Consider the following 17,169-nt stretch of genomic DNA (forward strand, 5'->3'; position numbering starts at 1 on the left):
AATGATTGCCCACATAAACCTGTCACAAGTTTTCATATATTATTTTCTGAGCAAAAAATGGGTCTCTTCTCTTTGAAAATATCCCCCCCAGCCCAATTTCCCAGCCCCACACTCTGCCAGGAAACTGTTCAGAATTAACTGTAACTATATACCTTGGTTCTTTGAGACTTGGATGCTGTGTACTTTAGTTGATCTTAATGAAAATACAGAGAGAGAGGTTTACATAGATAAAAGTCCTTCTAAAATATATATATATTATGATACCTTGGCATAAATGCCCATTATACATACAGGTCACTGGTAGTAACCAAATTAATGTAGTGGCAATGTGATTAACCTATTCAGCCTTCTCTTTTTTTTTTTGATTCTGGACTCTATGTAACCAGTATTTTCAAAGTGTCCGTTTGCTCATGAGTCCATATGCAGATGACAGACATCATAATGCACTGGGGTGAAATTAAAGAATCATGCAAAAATTAATGAGCTATCTAAAAAATATTTTGTTCCCATTTCCAGGGAACACGTTTTTGGTTGGGTAGATTCACCTTTCTAACCAATAAAAATATAAGAAAAGCTTTCAGCACTCCTCAGTTGGATTCCTCTTAGGAACCAGGTATGAAAGTTGTATGACTTTTGTTTCAGCATTCTGTAAGGTCAGATCTTAAATCTTATAGAAAGATTTTGGAAGTATTCTTTCCACTTGGGCAAGATGGTGGCCAGCTGGGTGGCTATAAGTATTTTCTAAGATAGCTTAACCTGTAGCATTTCCTCAATTACTTAAATTTGCCAACAGAATTAGAAAATATATAGCCAATCTTTAAATTCACATGAGTTTGATGCAATAAGGAAGCTATCTCATTTTGCAGGGAACTCTGCTGGAAGAGAAGGTGTGATAGCTCAGTCTGATGTGGTATTGATGTCCTGATTGGCAGATGCAGGAAGTTGAGCAGTTTCTTGAGGAGATAATGGTTACTGAGCTTGTTGGTACTTAGGTTATGGTGCAACTGCTTTTGTGTTTTCAGCTGTCAAGAGACTCAACTCTGAATCTACGCTATCAAAAATGATATAAAGGAAAAAAAAAACAAAAAGGCTCGAGAAAAATTGCTTTTGGCAAGTTGGCAGACTTGATACTCAGCATATGAATACTATCATTATGGAACACAGTGGTTTACTTACTCCAACACAGTTATGCATGCAGTTAGCCATCCTAATCAACCTGAAGTGGCTGACATTGCTTTTTGACTGCTTTCCTTCCATGTATAGTAGGCTGTGGTTAAGAATAGCAAGAATATTACAGAGGTGACTGTATTAGCTGCTGTGCATATTACTTGGAATTAAAACTCACACAAGTTTTTCTTAGGATCCCATATTATTCCAGTAATATCACATAAATTTGTTGATCTCTATATCCATCTCTGTATATAAGTGCTTTATGTCAAATATTAGTCATTAGGAAAAAAGTTTCATAAAATGTGAAAAATGATAATAGAATTTTATAAGAAAAGTATTAGAAGATCTTCTGAGAGTAAACATAAAAACCACTATATGGACAAACTAAGAGCACAGCTAATCAGATAAAAGATAGAGTTAGCATCAATTAATGAGGAAAATAATGTGGGGTTCCTTGTAGCTTGGCCAGAGAGTGGAGATGAGTAGCAGAGTTTGTTCTTGGTGAGGTACAAAAGCTAACTAGTTTTATTTCTTACTAATTTTGAAAGGGATCTTGATGTTTCACATTCTTCTGCTCATAGCATACACAACATTGGTAGAATTTGGACTGCTGATTTTCCAGGGAAATAAATCATAAAGTTTGAAGTTTTAAAAACACATGGACTGAATATGGCACTTTGCTTAATCTGTTGTGTACACTGGAAAATTAGATCTGTCAGTTATGAATTGTCTGAATCAATCACTGCTCAGTACAACTTAGATATTGTAGTAAACTGCCATCCACCTTTTAAGATACCATAGCAGGAAGTCTCAATGTATCCTGCTGTTCCTTTGCCTAGAAACAAAATGCAGAACTGTGCAATAGACCGTAAGATACCTGCTCAATTATCTTAAAATTTTCTGTCACTTGTGCTATAGATTAAAGCAGTTCAGAAAATTTCCATAAGTATAGTCTAAGTGGACAAAAATGTTAAAATCTAATAATGTAAGTATTGGTGATAGAATAATTCCAACAGTAGGCATAGAAGTATGGAGCCAGCAAGTAAGGGGGGAAAAAAAAGGAAAGGTATTTTATGATTTCATAGTCCAAATGCACTCTTCCATTAGAAAATCTTGGGAAACTCCTCTGACATCTTATTGCTCTTCTTCTTAGTTACATGAGAATGAATTTTGATGAGATTCTCAGAGAACTTCAGATAATAAAAGTATATATTATTTTTCCTGAAAATACGTGGGCATTCACTGAAAGCATATCAACCTTTTTAAAAATCACATCTTTCTATCCTTGTCATTGGTAAACTGAAGAACTTGAACAATAAGAAAGTATCCTAAAGCAACAGTCTTACAAATCTCAAAATACCTTTTTTTTTTGATAAAAAGCATCTTTTAGATGTGTGACCCAAATTATTTGCTCATATTTCTCTGTATTATCCACCAAATCAAAATTAATCCTTATAATTTTATATCAGTGGCCAATATATCATCTTTCAATTTCCATTAAACGCACCCAGTGTCTTTGTAGAACATCTGTATGTCTGTGAATGGCTGTTTGTTGAGAAGCCCTTATATTCAATTCCACTGCTAAAGGGAAGATGAATCTTTCCAATCCCTCATATTCAATAAAAAAAAAAGGGCAAACAGATGTCCTTTGTTAAGATAGACAAACCTGTAAATTGTAATACAAATGGGAAATAAAAGTACGAAAGAGTACGAGAAAAAGTGGATTTTGAAATGTCCCTTCTCTATGATGGTAACTGTAGAAACTCTTTGGATTGAAATCTGAAGGGCATATTTGATTTTCAAGACAAACTGAAGTTCTTTCTCCTGAGATGAGCTCGCTTCAGGTAGTTGGGTCCCAAAGACTGTTTCATAAAGCTTTTCTATTATAGAAAGAAATCTCCGCTGGAGGAGCTCGTGGAACAGATGTTCCAAGGCACCATTTAGCCCATATCATATGAAGACATTCAGGATGGCTTGTAATCCAGGTATTTCTTAATCCACCAGGTACAGGAGGAGTCAGGCTTATTCTAGGTCTAAGGAAACCTGATTCATCAATCAAATTAATTTTAAAAATGATACTACAAAAATGAATGCAGCTTACCAGGAGGTGAAGTGTTAGGATGTATTATTTAGATTCTCCCTTACATTTTTTAGTAAACTCAAGTTAGCTGGCATATACAATAAAGTATGTGGTACTGTACCTAATTTATCAGGTGAAATGGTAAAATACAACTGTCAGAGTAGCTGTAAAACACAAGTAGGGTAAATTCAAGAGTTATAATAAAATTGGTTGTTCTATTTTATTTTTGTTTTGTTTTTTTTTTTAATGAAGTCTAGCACATGAAAGTAGAGAGAGGTGAAGTGAGGCAGGTTTCATATTTTTTCAAATTATGGAATTAATTTTAACAGTCTGATAAAATGTTCCTTTTTTTTTTTTTTTCCAATTGCATGAGCTAGACACAGACACACACTCACTTGCAATTTGAAATCCACTTATCAGTGTTATTCCTGTAGTTAATGCCTTCTTCTGTCTTCCTGCTGCCTTCATTAGATTGCTTCTACAGCACTTAACATATGTCCCTTCAAGCAAGGGGAGAAACAAACACCAATCGTGCTGAGGAAATTGTGATAGCATATAGCTTTCCAACTGTCCATGCTACTGAAGACACTCGCCATATTGATAGAATAAAGATGACAGGTCTGTATTATCAAGATGGCCTGTCCAGCCTTCTGGTCATTAATAATTTAATATTTAAACTATTGTCAGAGATGTTTTTCTGTTTATTGAACATGATATTCAGTATTAAACAGAACAGAGAGCTGGACTTATCATGTACCTCATAGGCAAACCACCTAGCAGAAGAAAATCGTAGCTTGTAAGTGAAGCAGCCAGAAAGCATAATTTCATTGCTTAGAAAGATGTACCTGGAATGAAGTGCATTTTCCAGTGCCAAGGAAGAATTAATAAATACCTACCAGCCTCAAAAGGTAAGCAGATCTTAACCATCTGCTAATAGACTCTATATCATTTCATCTCCTTTATAAAAAGAAGGTATCTTTTGCTTAGGATATCTCAAAAATAACAAAATAAAGAACAGAAAATCAAGAAGGAAAGAAAGAAGAGTTGCAACTGGAAGTAATTTATCCTAGTCATCGTGTTGATTTCCCCTGAATAAGAAGTTAAGATTGCTTTAATGGTCTAGTTACAAAGCAAACAAGCCTGTAAGTGGTTGGGTCAAGCCACCACATAAGACAATTTTTATTGATGACTTCTTTCTCCACTGAAGATAAAAATGTAGATTGGAAGTTGTTCTGATGTTTAGCATTTATATTATTTCATGTGGAGACATTTGGACTAGATGTTTTCTCTGAAAACTTTCTTTGGAAATAATGTGGTTAAAAAATTTGGAACAGATAGCTCAGAGCTGAAAATTAGGTACCTCGAGTTCTTGTGGGAAAGGTTTGAATGTGTTTATTTTAGTTTTTTATATTTGCAGTTGTTTGGTTGGTGGATTACTTTAACATGGCTGTTATGCTAGTATAGTAAATTTTGCTTGTTGCTCTGTTGCTCTGCTCAAGGTGTTTACTCTTTGTTGTTGATGAGAGTATGACTGGTTAAAGGCATTATTTAATTGTTATTTTTACTTCTCTTAAGTGATATAGGGCCTGTGACTGAACTTGTTTACATGAGGATAAATCAAGAATAAGCTCACAACTTCTAGCAGTCAGTCCATTTCCATGTTGAATTTAGAAATGTATTTCAGTTCTTTTTTCATATGGGTGTTTGCATATTTAGCTCCTTTCATTACAAATAAAAGGCCTTAAATGAGATGTGAACATTATGGTCCTTCAAGAGCAAATAATTCAGTTGTAGCTTTATTCGGTGTAAGAAAATCATTCACCTTTGAGGAGACAGGTTACAGATCTATGCTGTACACTTCTGTTGACATAAGCAGAATTTCTGTATAGGAGATACTTAGGGAGTCTGAACTAACTGCCATGGTAAGAGCATCACACTAAACATTCAGCAGCACATCTGATTTTAATGCTACATTGTTCTGAATTTGTTTTGCTTGTGCATGGGATTGCTTTCTTGTATTTATAATTCATTGACTCTTTCCTTCATTGCTACCTGAATTTGAGTTGTTGTGACTATTGTAATGTCATTTCAAGCTTATGTGTGACTAAAGCTTTATCTAATCTTGCCAGAGAAGTTGATCTGCAAAGGAACCATTTATCTCAGCAGTGCTGCTTAGGTTTCTCAAATATTACAGTCCTCATGAAGAGGCTGCATAGAGGCTACTTTTCCTGTATCTCTCTTGCTTCCTTCTGTCTGCAAATAAATGCAGAGTGGATCCTAGACTTCCCGTCTTACATTTGTTATCTAGCAGGATGATGTAGTAAAATTAATTATTTTTGAAATTAGATAGAGATTTAGAGTGTATGAGCCTTAGAACTGTATTTCTAGTCTCTCTCAGATTCTCTGTAATCAGTTTGGTTTCCAATGATCTTTTATTTTTGGCACAACTGTGCCAAGAAACTAGTTGCTTATGTGGTCTGTTTCTTTAAAGAGCCAATAGTGAACTCAATATGGATGGTCTTTGCATCCATATTTGCAAGCAAAATCATCTGATGTTGCTATATAAAGTCTTACATCTGAGACATAGCACTTTGGGAAACATACCCACAGGTTGTGCAAAAATGAATTCTTTATGTTCTCTTTGAAATCCTTTGCCCTTCACAGTGCTGCTTCAAGTATATCATTTTCCAGACTGTACTACATCTTAGAGACTACAGGACCTGAATTAATCCTTCTTGATACTGCAGATGTAAGGATTCTAAAAAAATAAGTTCCAATTAGCCCGTGTTGTAGGTTCTTTTTTACCTCTTGTGTTTTGATTGTAACACTGAAGGAAAATTTTACATAATCATTCACTGTTCCTGGTGGACATATAGTATTTGTCCAAAGATTGAATACAAGGGGTAATTTTTCACACTAACAAGTAGAGAACCTCATTTGGTTGTTGTAGGGGTAAATTTTCCACTATAGCATGTCCTTCAGGAGATTAAAAATTGAAATGAAAGTCCATACTAGATTGATTATTTCTTCTGATCCATATCTATTCTCATGAATAAATTTATAGTCCTGGCAAATGCCTCCTGTCAGAAATTGTGTTAAATTGAAAAGTATAAACATAGTAAAAAAAAATTCTTAGAAACAAAAAGCTTTGATGTGTAATAAACATATGTATGTAATTTCATCTAAACACGAATAAGCCCATCAGGAATCATTTCTTAACTGTACAGGTGGTGAGGCACTGGAAGAGATTGCCCAGAGAGAGTGTGAAATCTCTGTGGAGATCTTCAAAAGCCTCTTGAGCACTTTGGTTTGGAAATTACTACTTGAGCAGTGTTTGGACCAGATGGACCTAGAGGTCCTTTAAAATCTCAACCAGTCTATGACTCTGTTAGTTGTAAAGCATTTATTTCACATTTTAAAGGTTTCTAGACATTTCAGATTTGTTCATTTGTCATCTGTGCCACAGATGACATAGCCCTTTTATATAACGGGAGATTTTCCTCCAATTTAGTATTCTACAGATAGTCTGTGAGAGCAAACTGTTGGAGCTACAGTTAGCTAGCCGGATAGAAAGGATGGTCAAGTTATTTAGGAGTTGTAGAGTACTAATGTGGAGAAAGAAGCCAGCTGAAGCCACCTTTAAAGAATCTAAAACAGAAATTAAGGAAGGCCACAGATGTGGTTGTGAAATTTACTTGATTTTTCACTGTTTTTATTATAATCCTCAGAATTATTTGGGCAGAAGGTATTGAAAGTCATCAGTCAGTAGTATTACATGCATCAAGTATCCATAATGCTAGAGTTCCTGGATTTTTTATCGTGTTATTTCCAAGGAACCCATGGCAGATGTTATATGCTCTGTGTGCTAAATATTCCTGTTTGTTAACTGAAATTTGCAGTGGCTCTGCAATAGGAAGTTTTGCTAGCTGACAGAATTGACAGTTCAGGACTTAATGTGAGTTGATTAGGTAAATAGTTATGTTATCCCAAAAGCTTAGTTTTGCAGGCTTTATTTTTAATATGAAGAGTCAGTAGGAGTCTTGTGATGCCAAAGAAACTCCATGGGAGATATGCACTTACAATTAAAAAAAAATAAAGGAAGAAAAGCAAGAAATCATGTATACATTTTTTCCTTGATAGATGTGGATAAATGAAGGTAATGTGTTAAGTTTGTGTAGAATGAGTCTCATGGACTGAGATAAGCTCAGGCACATGAGCTGAGTGTGAGAAGTGAAGCAGGATTTCAGTACCACATTTTCTTCTTTTCCAACACAAAGGTAGCAGTTAAACGAGAGGCTGCTTTGGATAAGCCTTGCTCTTAAGCACTCTACTGAACCTCTGTCACACCTCCAAAATAATTCAAGAACTACAGTAAAACCGAGAAGGTAATACTACTGGGAAAGCAGGGCATTACATGTTTCTTTCTAACCATATTATGAATTGACTGCTTACTATACAAAAACAGTCCTGGGAGCAGGGATCAGAAACAACATTTTTCCCTGATAGGTGAGTGCCCCTGTATACTAAGTACAGTGAAGGCAATACATTTTTGCATGACCCAAATAACTTGAAAGTTGTATAGTTCTCTTGTGTTTTCTGCTTCTTAGTCAGTTTACATCCAGTCTAACTTTCAATATGGTGACTAGCATACTTCTTCAGTAGATTTCCTACCGAATCCATTCAGTATGTAGAGCTTTTAGTTTTCTGTTCCTTAACAACTGTACTACTAATCAATTCGTTTTATCTGTGAGATTGAGAGGGGTTGAACAACGGTAGTAAGGAAGGAAACAGTTCTTCCTTCAACTCTAACTTAAAGCAAGCAAATCAAAGCAGCTTATGGTAAAGCCTTATTCTTTCTGGTTTGTATTAGACTAATTGGGTTTCTCTGGGAACTTATGCATGAAAATGGCCACTATTTAGAATTCTTTAAGGCTATAATGTACATCGGTGGAGAGCTTCTTAAGACTGGAGTTACTTGGAATTAGAAGCAAAGCCTTCAACAGTTGATGTGTATTTGCAGTGTTTGGAGTTAGAGTTCAGGTGTTTCCAAGGTTTAAATCTCAAATATAGAAGTAGTTGTATCACTTAGAGACATGGAAATGTGACTATTCCTATACAATTCACATGAGAATTTCTGTTTGAAAATGGGTAGATGTTGTTGTAGACATGGCTGGGACATCGGGATGTTACGGGACAGGACCTCCCCTGCTCTGAGATTAAGAGTCTCATGCTCTACCGACTGAGCTAGCCGGGCTGTACATCTAAGATATTTAACCTCCTTACCCAGAACAAAGAACAGTTACAAGCATTTGGCACTAAGCAACTTATGTTGTCGCTGTTCTGGGAGATTGGACCGCTGAGGGCTAGCGATCTCCCCATGCTAGGGCCACTGCCATCACAGACACCAATATGGTTATGTAGAAAATGGCAAAATGGCATTTAATAAGGCACGACAGCTCCTTATATTCATATAACTATCATCGTCTATGCCCCTAAGCATGCATCATGAATCAGTCTTAGAGCAGGGGAGGTCCTGTCCCATAACATCCCGATATCCCAGCCACGCATACAACAACAGGTAGATATCTCTGGTACAATTAACAATAATCTGTTTTTGTTAAGTGATACCATCTGGAATGCCAATTAAATAGAATGATAGAAAGTATTGCACCAACAGCCGGATTGTCTTCTGATGCAGAAATGGAAAAAAAAAAAGTGTAAAAGACTTACACAGGAAAAAAGGAATGCAGGAAGACATAAATAAATTATTAGGAGACTGGCATGGGAGTACAGTAGACAGTAAGTGAAATATGTTAACATTCCTTCCTGAAACAGCAGGAAATGAGGAAGACATGAAAGCAGCAATCTAGATTCTGTACTGTGCAGAATCATTAAAATCACAATACAAAAGCTTTACGAAACATGGGTCATTTTAAAGTATAGTTGATCAGGATCAGGGTTAGACAAAACATCCACAATCACATGAAGTGCATCCCAGTACATTTCTATTCTGTTGTTATGTTTTTGCTTCCATTTTTCTACCATTCTTGATGTGATATAACGTAACATCCATTGTAGTACTGTGGCTTTACTGTTCACATTTTATATCATTAATATCAGTAGAATTAAGACTAGAGAAATGCAGTACTCTTCTAAAAGCACGTAAAGGAAGTATTGATTCTCTGAGACTATTCATCACATGGAAAACAGGGATTGACAGGGATCATGACATGATCTTTGGATAGCATATAAACAGCAACGAGCCAAAATTATGAATTATTTAGAAATAGACAACCAGAAGTAATAGTAACGTGTTCATAAAATTACCTGAAGGAATGGTGTGGAGGTGCTTCAAGGATCAGGTTGGGTGTTAGGAAAACATTCTTCATTGGTGATTGGGCACTGGAACAAGTTCCCTGGAACAGTGGTCACAGTCCAAAGCTTCCAGAGTTCAAGAAACATTTGGACAGTGCTCTCAGACACAGGATCTGATCTGGGGGTTGTTCTAAGTGGAATCAGGAGCTGGACTTGATGATCTTTGTGAGTCCCTTCCAACTAAGGTATTCTATGATTCTGTGATGACAAAAGAAAAGGTAACTGTCCTTTGCAAATACATCTTTTGCTTTATACTAGCGTGTTGCAAATCACTGAGAAGGCAGGTAGCGTGGAAACAGTGTACACAATTTGAGTTTTATGAAAGTATTTGATGTAGTTTCATTTAATAAATTCATTTAGAAATTGGAAGGCAAAATACAACAATAGATAGTTAAACAAATTAGTTTATAATAAAAAATAACTACAAGATCATGAAGTCCAACCGTCATCCTGACTTACTGAGTCCCGTCAGTAAACCATGTCCCATACACCTTTATTTAGGACTGAAAGAGAAAAATCATGTTGAATAGATTAGTTTCATTGGTTCTTAAGTAGCTCAGGTACTTCAGTATGCATTCAAATTAATGAGATTGAAAATAATCATACAAGGTGTAATTGAAAAGGAAAATGTGTTAGGGGGAATTCAGTATGGATCACCTGGTGAGTCCTTGGAGACAAAACTAAAAAAGTAATTTCAGTCAGAATTGACTCTGGTCTTATGTACCTTACTTCCATGTGTGAGCTGCAGTTAGACAGTTCCTGAACTGTTCCTTGAGTCCAGACTCAGGCTCAGGATTTAGTTTTGTGCAGATTGTCTCTCTGCAGATTTTGTGTGTGTGTATTCTTGAAAATCAGCTACTGTGGTTATTTCTTACTTTGATTGATCCGCTTTGAAGTTTGTCGTTCCTATGCAGCCAGCTGAAGTAGGAGTTCCAGCAGAGAAGTCATACACTGAGATTGCACTGCTCTAGTCTATGAAACCACTGCTATTGTAGCTGGAAGGTATGTCTTTAGTTAGAAATTTATACAGATTTATGTTAATATGTAGATGATTGTATTTTTCCAGCACAAGTTTTCCTTTTGTGAGAGGCAGTTTTTCATCATCAGGAGATATTTCCACTGCAGATCTGAACAGCAGTAGGAAATCTCTCACGAAGGAGGAACTGGAGATTTCTAAAATGATAATACTGTGCATTTTTAAGGTGGGAAGATAGTTGGAACAACCTCACTAGAAAAATCTTTTCAGATACAGTAGCAAAAGAAAAAGCTTTTATAGATATGTTACCATAGCAAACATTTCCTGCATTTGACTTATCTCATCTTCATCCTAAACTTGCTCAGTGTCTCAAGCTATTCGTATACATAATGTAAATGGCAAATAAACAAGATGTATAATGATTCCCTAGGTAGGTAAGAGCTAGCTGCACTATGGAGTCACCGTCTTCTGCTTTGCGAGAACCATTATGGACGTCATTGATGTCTAGAGTGGCATGGTTAAAATAAGAGGTTCCAGTTTGACTTACTCTTTCTTTCAGAAATTCCAGCTGACAGTGTGCTTTCCAAAGATCCCAGTGTACAAACTCTCTTGCCTTGTCCCACTTCTCTTCAACTGGAGTAATCAAAGGCTATATCTATGTGTGTGAATAAAACTGGCAGTGGTCTACTCATTTAATGCTGTATCAAGGTGCTGCAGCATGTCTTGAGTCCACATGGCTATGCTTTAACGTTCCAAAATAGGATGACCACATCTGGATTGCTTCCTGTGAATGGTCCCTAACCAGTACCTGTGTACTGTGCCTGGACATGTTTGGAAGGATGCTAGTTATTCAAATCGAAATCATGCTAGGGCTTCAATAAAAGTATAACAGTATGAATAGTTACACACCAGTGCTTTGTCTCCTGTCCTGCCCTTGGTTAGTTTACATTAGAATGGCTGTAACCAGAGAAGCAAATTCTACTTTGGATTCATGTTCTCCTTATTTTATGGAGTGTTATTCACCTTTCTTTGTCATTAAAAGACAAGAAATTAGAGAAATATAGATGAAGAAGCTGAATCAAGTGATAAGAGAAAAACTAACAAACTGCCTAGCGTAGGATTTTATATTTCAAATGAAGTGAAATCTGTCACTCATTCACACAGAAATCTTTGTTCTTCCAGATCCCTTGCCACTGAAATCACTGAGGACATAAAAAGAGAGACAGGAAGAAGAAATTTCATTTTACAGTTCTCCCGTCCTCTGGAGTCTTACTGAAATGTGCCTCTATCTCCTCTGGCAGTTACATCAGATTATTATCATAATCTGCATAATCAAGCACAATCAAATATAATTAATTAAATAGTGGTCAGGCTAATCCAATAAAATTTGTTGCAGTCCATGTAATTCATGCAATCATAAGCATCCATGCCATCTAAAGCATCCATACTACCCCATCAGCCATTCCCTATATAAGTTTGTCTATGTTCACTGTGTAAAGATGGTTCTTTTTGGGTAGCTTCTTTGTTCCATCCTCCCTGCAGTTCCTTCTGTGTCAGATACAGTGTTAAAATTCAGGAAAGAGCAGTTTAAGAGCTCTGACTAAAAACAATTGGGATAGAATTGATCCCATCAATTTCATTTACAGCCAGTCAAGACAAATAATCATGTTTAGGGAATAATTCAGGCAGTATATTTCAGATACCTATCTTAGGATAAGATAAATCATATCCCAGGATATTTATTTTTCTCTGCTGCTTGTAAACAATATCTGGATGGCTAGTTCACATGAAAACATTCAGTGTGGACATCTGCATTGAATCAAATATCTGCACACCATTGTAAAGAGATTATGTATCCCTACAGTAACAGTTTCTTAACTGAAAATGTGTTCTCCAGGCTACATCTTTTGCAAAACAGTGATCTTGGAGAGGGATGTAGTAGGGGTTGATGTTTCCAGAGCAACCTTTGCAGTTGCCCCATGAGAAATTCCATTTCAAGAGTTGTCTTAGTGGGTGTTTTCCCATCAGTACAGCCAATCCTCTGCTCCCCTGCTGTCTCTCTGCTGTGTCTCAGCATTTGGAGAATAGCTTTGGCTGCTTCATTGCATGCTACCCTACTGAGTTCTGGAAACGTGAGAGAAAGGGAGAAACTGCCCCACTCCACTGAGTCATAATGAGTCTATGAGAGAGAGCATCTCCTTCCCTTCATGTATACTTCCTGGGGAGGAAAAATAGGATGAAATGGGTACCAGCCATCAACTAAAGATGTCTCATTATTTGCCAAACCATGTTTAAAAAAGTTAAAGACTGACTGAGCCCAATTATAGTCAAATACGTGTGGTCTTAGGGGGTTCACTGGCTTAATTGTATTGTCCTATCAAATCCGACTTATCAATCTCTGATCACAGGTACTCTCAGAGAGTTTCTTCTCAAGCCTAAACTTGTGCCTTCATACCAAATATTGCAGATGCTGCACACTATTCATAACTGGACTGACTGGACAGGGACCTGAGAACTCTAAGAACTTCTAAGTCAGCCCTTTTTTTTCAGCCAGGGCTGGACCAGGTGACATCTGGAGGTATGTCAGATGCTCTAAGATCAAAGAAAGGCAAGGAATATCTTGAGATGAAAAGAAGAAATCTTAAGCTGAGCACATAATCATGAGCCAGAAATTAGATTATTTTTTAATAATTTTTTGTTTCTCTATCACAAGAAGTAAAAATACCATAGACATGGTCTTGTTAGGGGAGCTACATCAAGCACCTTCAGGATCCTTTTCCAAAACTGTAGAGTTTATACCTATATTGGGTAGCTCATAGAGTATTTTTGGTAGGAAAATGCAGGTGATTAACAAATAACCACATTTGAAAAAATATGTTGTAGTTGCATTTTTCTGGATGATCCAGTCCTCTATTTAAATTCCTACTTGATTCTAGGATATTAATGAGAATAATCCAAGAACCTCTATATTCTACCAATACTTAGAGATCAGGATGCTAATAATGTAAGTCTGACATAGATAAGGCATAAGAGGCTGAAAGAAAAACTCAAGTGAAAAAGAAAGAGTGTTTAATGGCATTTGTTACATACTTATACACTGAGATGAGAATACATTGCTTTGTATGGAAACCAAAGTCTTCAAAAATGCTTCTATGCCAAAGTCATTTATTGATATTGTTTCTATTTCAAATATATTTTAATACTAAAACACAAAATAGTTCAGATCTGTAAGGATGCCTTTTAGTCATTAGGAGAAAGAAAAAAAAAAAAAAGGTAGCACTTATTTTTCCAGAGAGTAAAACTAAGTAAAAACAAAAAGAAGGAAATACATGATAAGCCAGTAAACTCTGTTCAGATTTTGAATATCTATACAAGCTTGCTCTGTATTCTTTGAGCTTTCTTTATAATACTGGATCCTACTGTGATGTGCTGTGTTCTTTCATCTCAGACCATCCTTGCCATGACTAATGACTTCTGCTCTTCATTTATTTTACTTTGAACATTGGTTATTATTTGAATATTTTAGTTATTACAGAAGATTCAAAGAAGTAAAGCCCAGTATTATTACTATTATAAGTAGCTGTAACAATCTGAGGGGGAGGATTTAAATATATATATGCATACACACACATGTATGTCTAATGTAGTAATTAAAGTGCACCAAATACAGAAGTGAACAGTTTTTTTTTTTTTCTTTTCACCATCAGTGGGTAATATAAGGTCCATAAAGGAATCAGCAACTGTGAAGATAAATTGTTTGGGTCTCTACCTAAAGCAGTGTAAAAGAACTTTGGGAATTTCTGCAGATATGAAAAATTGTACAAGTCCAATTTCAGTTTTCAGTGTCTGCCTCAAATTTAAAGGTTTGTGATCCAAATCTCATATCAGTAGGAGTATTCAGTCTTAGTAGAATTGCATATGTGGAGTGGAGAAGAAACGAAAACAGTTTCAGAAGTTGTTGGAAGCTGACTAAGTTTTCCACATTCTCAGTTTCCTTACTCATAAGATTTTTCCATTCTGTTGTACATTCAATGTACAAAGAACCTTATCCCATGTGATATTGTAACACTGTAAGATTTGGAATTTGTTTGTGTCAGGATTGTTTCAGTAAATATGTACGTATCTCATTTTAGAATTCAGATGGAGAGTAAAATGGTAGCAGAGTAGTATCATATGCTGAGCACTTATGAACTAACAAGAAGCAGTAGCAGGAGTGGTGAAGTGTTCTAAAACAGGTGATACTGCGTGGATAATGAAGCCATCTATCTGGGCAGGAAGCCTATATGGCCACATATAGAATCAGCTTGTTAGCCATCGTATTTTCCCATATCTGGGAGAAAGTGAGTAATTTGATACACAGACCACAGATTTGGAAATTCCTGTTTCAGAAATCTTCGGTCTTCAATAGGAGTATAGTTGCTCTTATTACTGAAGCATCATTGCCTCTCTCTGCAGAATCTCTCAAACTAAATGCTATATATTATCATTCTCAAAGTGAGAGTGCTGTTGTGCATTACTCCTTACACTGAAATCATAGCAAGACATTTATTCTGTCAAAAAATTGTTCACATAAGTGATAGAAACAAAAAGAGGTAGGATCGATATAGAGGCTACAGCCCTTATTTGCCAGTGGCTCCTTGTATGACAGAGTCACTCACCTGCTCTGTATCTCAATTTCCCATCTGTAAAATGGGCTCAAAATACCTACCTCACAGGGGTGTTGTGAGGCTTCTTAATATAATGTTTGTAAAGTGCTTTGAGATCCTTGGATGAAAGGTGAAATAAGAAATCAAATTATTCACTTTTTTTTTTTAGTGCAATACAAGAGTGCATTAACATTCAGATGGCTAAAGACTTTCAGCTCTTTAAACCTATTCCACATACTCCTCACTATAATTTCTCTATCTGACATATTTTTCATCTATTGGGAGTAAAACAAAACAAATTTTGCATTCATTAATATCTAAATTGTCATAATACCATATTCATTTTAAACTATGTCGCATATTCCTTTTCCATGCAACCTCAGGTCTTACTTTAGCCACTCTTTGCCTAAGTGGCTGACTCATTTCTTTTTGAGACACTCAGATGCTTCTCCAAATAAAAAAAAAAAAAAGCTGTTTGAGTTAATGTTTCCAAAACATTATATATCCAAAACATATAAGGGTAGATTAGGCTGTTTAAACCTATATGCTTTGCAGTCATTTAACAACCAATAAATAACAATCATGTAAAAGTTGGTAGAAGTTAAAGGTTAAAGCTAAGGAAGCATAGAAACATGAATTGAAATCAAGATTTGATTTTACACAACTGAATAAGTGACACATGCGTTCACACAGAACTGCTAGGCTGGCATACTCTGTGGAAGTAAACTAAGACACAAACTAATTTTATACTTATACTTTCAGTTTAATAAAAAAGTGACAAAGATGTTTAATTAGATCAGGCCAGAAGGCTCAGCATACAACAGACTATTATTGAGGAGATGATACAGTATGCATAAAATGATGTTATTTGTTGGAATTAACTGCTTCATAGTGATAAGAAATGTGTGAAAAGTGGTTGTTAAAGAAAGCAGAAGATCTAAGAAAAGGACAAAAATTGAAAGAGGAGGAATGAATCTAGATAAAATATTTTGTTTTCCTGCCTCTCTAATACAGGATTCGTGCTTTACACTTTTCTCCTCCACCACCTTTTTTTCTTCTTCTTTTTAGGACTGATCGGGCAGGAGCCCTGAAAAGGATATAACCAAACAGAATAAAAAATATTATAGTTACAGCTTTCACCCAGCTTCACCTACTCAAAAGGAATTTACATGTCTTCATTCATACAGTATGTGACTCATATTTTGACTTTTTACTGTTGTGGAGGCAAGCTATAATACATTCCTCCCTCGATGATCATTTACATGACTCTTACTCATGTAAAAGCAAACACAAAAACCCTTATGTAGAAAACAAACCCTCAGATTTTTTTTTAACATTTCAGAAGTTGTCCTAGAATAGTCACTTCTTACCTGAACAGTTCTCTAGATGGCTTTTGAAAACATATTATTTTTTTCTTTCCCCATGCTTTATTTCAGTATGCTGTTAAATTCGGACTGATTTCAACAGTTTTCTCTGTGTTTCTTGCTAAGTTTGAAGGCACTGCTTCTTTAATTACTTTGATGTTCCTTCTTCTACATCTGGCTGCCCATCAGATCTAGCTACAAGAAGCACCCCGAAAATGTGATAGATTCTGCTGAACAGTCTTCTTTGCAATAGGTTTCAGTCTTAAATCTAAATAAATGGGGTATTCATTTGTGCATTTTGCTTTAGAAAATGGTTACTAGTATATTGAAAAATTTGATTTTCAGATAAAGCAAACTAATTATCCAGTAATCTTTAAATACTTACTCCTATGCAGACATTCAAGGTGATTTTTTTTATATGAAGCAAAAGTGACATCCCTTACTATTATATTTAAAAACTGATACTCAGATATAGATAATCTTCAGTAGTCAGAAGCATGAATATGAATAATGATTATCTTGGGAGTAACAGCAACTAAAATAAAACCATCCTTGATG

At 35.7% G+C, this 17,169-nt stretch overlaps 1 protein-coding gene across 9 annotated transcripts in view; it reads left to right on the forward strand.

Moving 5' to 3' along the window:
• MYT1L (myelin transcription factor 1 like) overlaps positions 1-17,169 on the forward strand; it is a 287,002-nt gene that overhangs the window by 191,382 nt on the left and 78,451 nt on the right. Inside the window, exon 1 of one of the 9 annotated variants that reach the window (XM_065730760.1) lies at positions 522-613. The exons of the other annotated variants lie outside the window; for them this stretch is intronic. The gene's annotated coding sequence lies outside the window, so the exon portion shown is untranslated. Of the gene's footprint in view, positions 1-521; positions 614-17,169 lie in introns of those variants that run through there. 9 annotated transcript variants of the gene reach the window in all.

The sequence above is a fragment of the Cyrtonyx montezumae genome, unplaced genomic scaffold (assembly GCF_038088225.1).
Source record: "Cyrtonyx montezumae isolate F1298 unplaced genomic scaffold, pur_monq_1.0 scaffold_13, whole genome shotgun sequence".
NCBI classification, from domain to species: domain Eukaryota; kingdom Metazoa; phylum Chordata; class Aves; order Galliformes; family Odontophoridae; genus Cyrtonyx; species Cyrtonyx montezumae.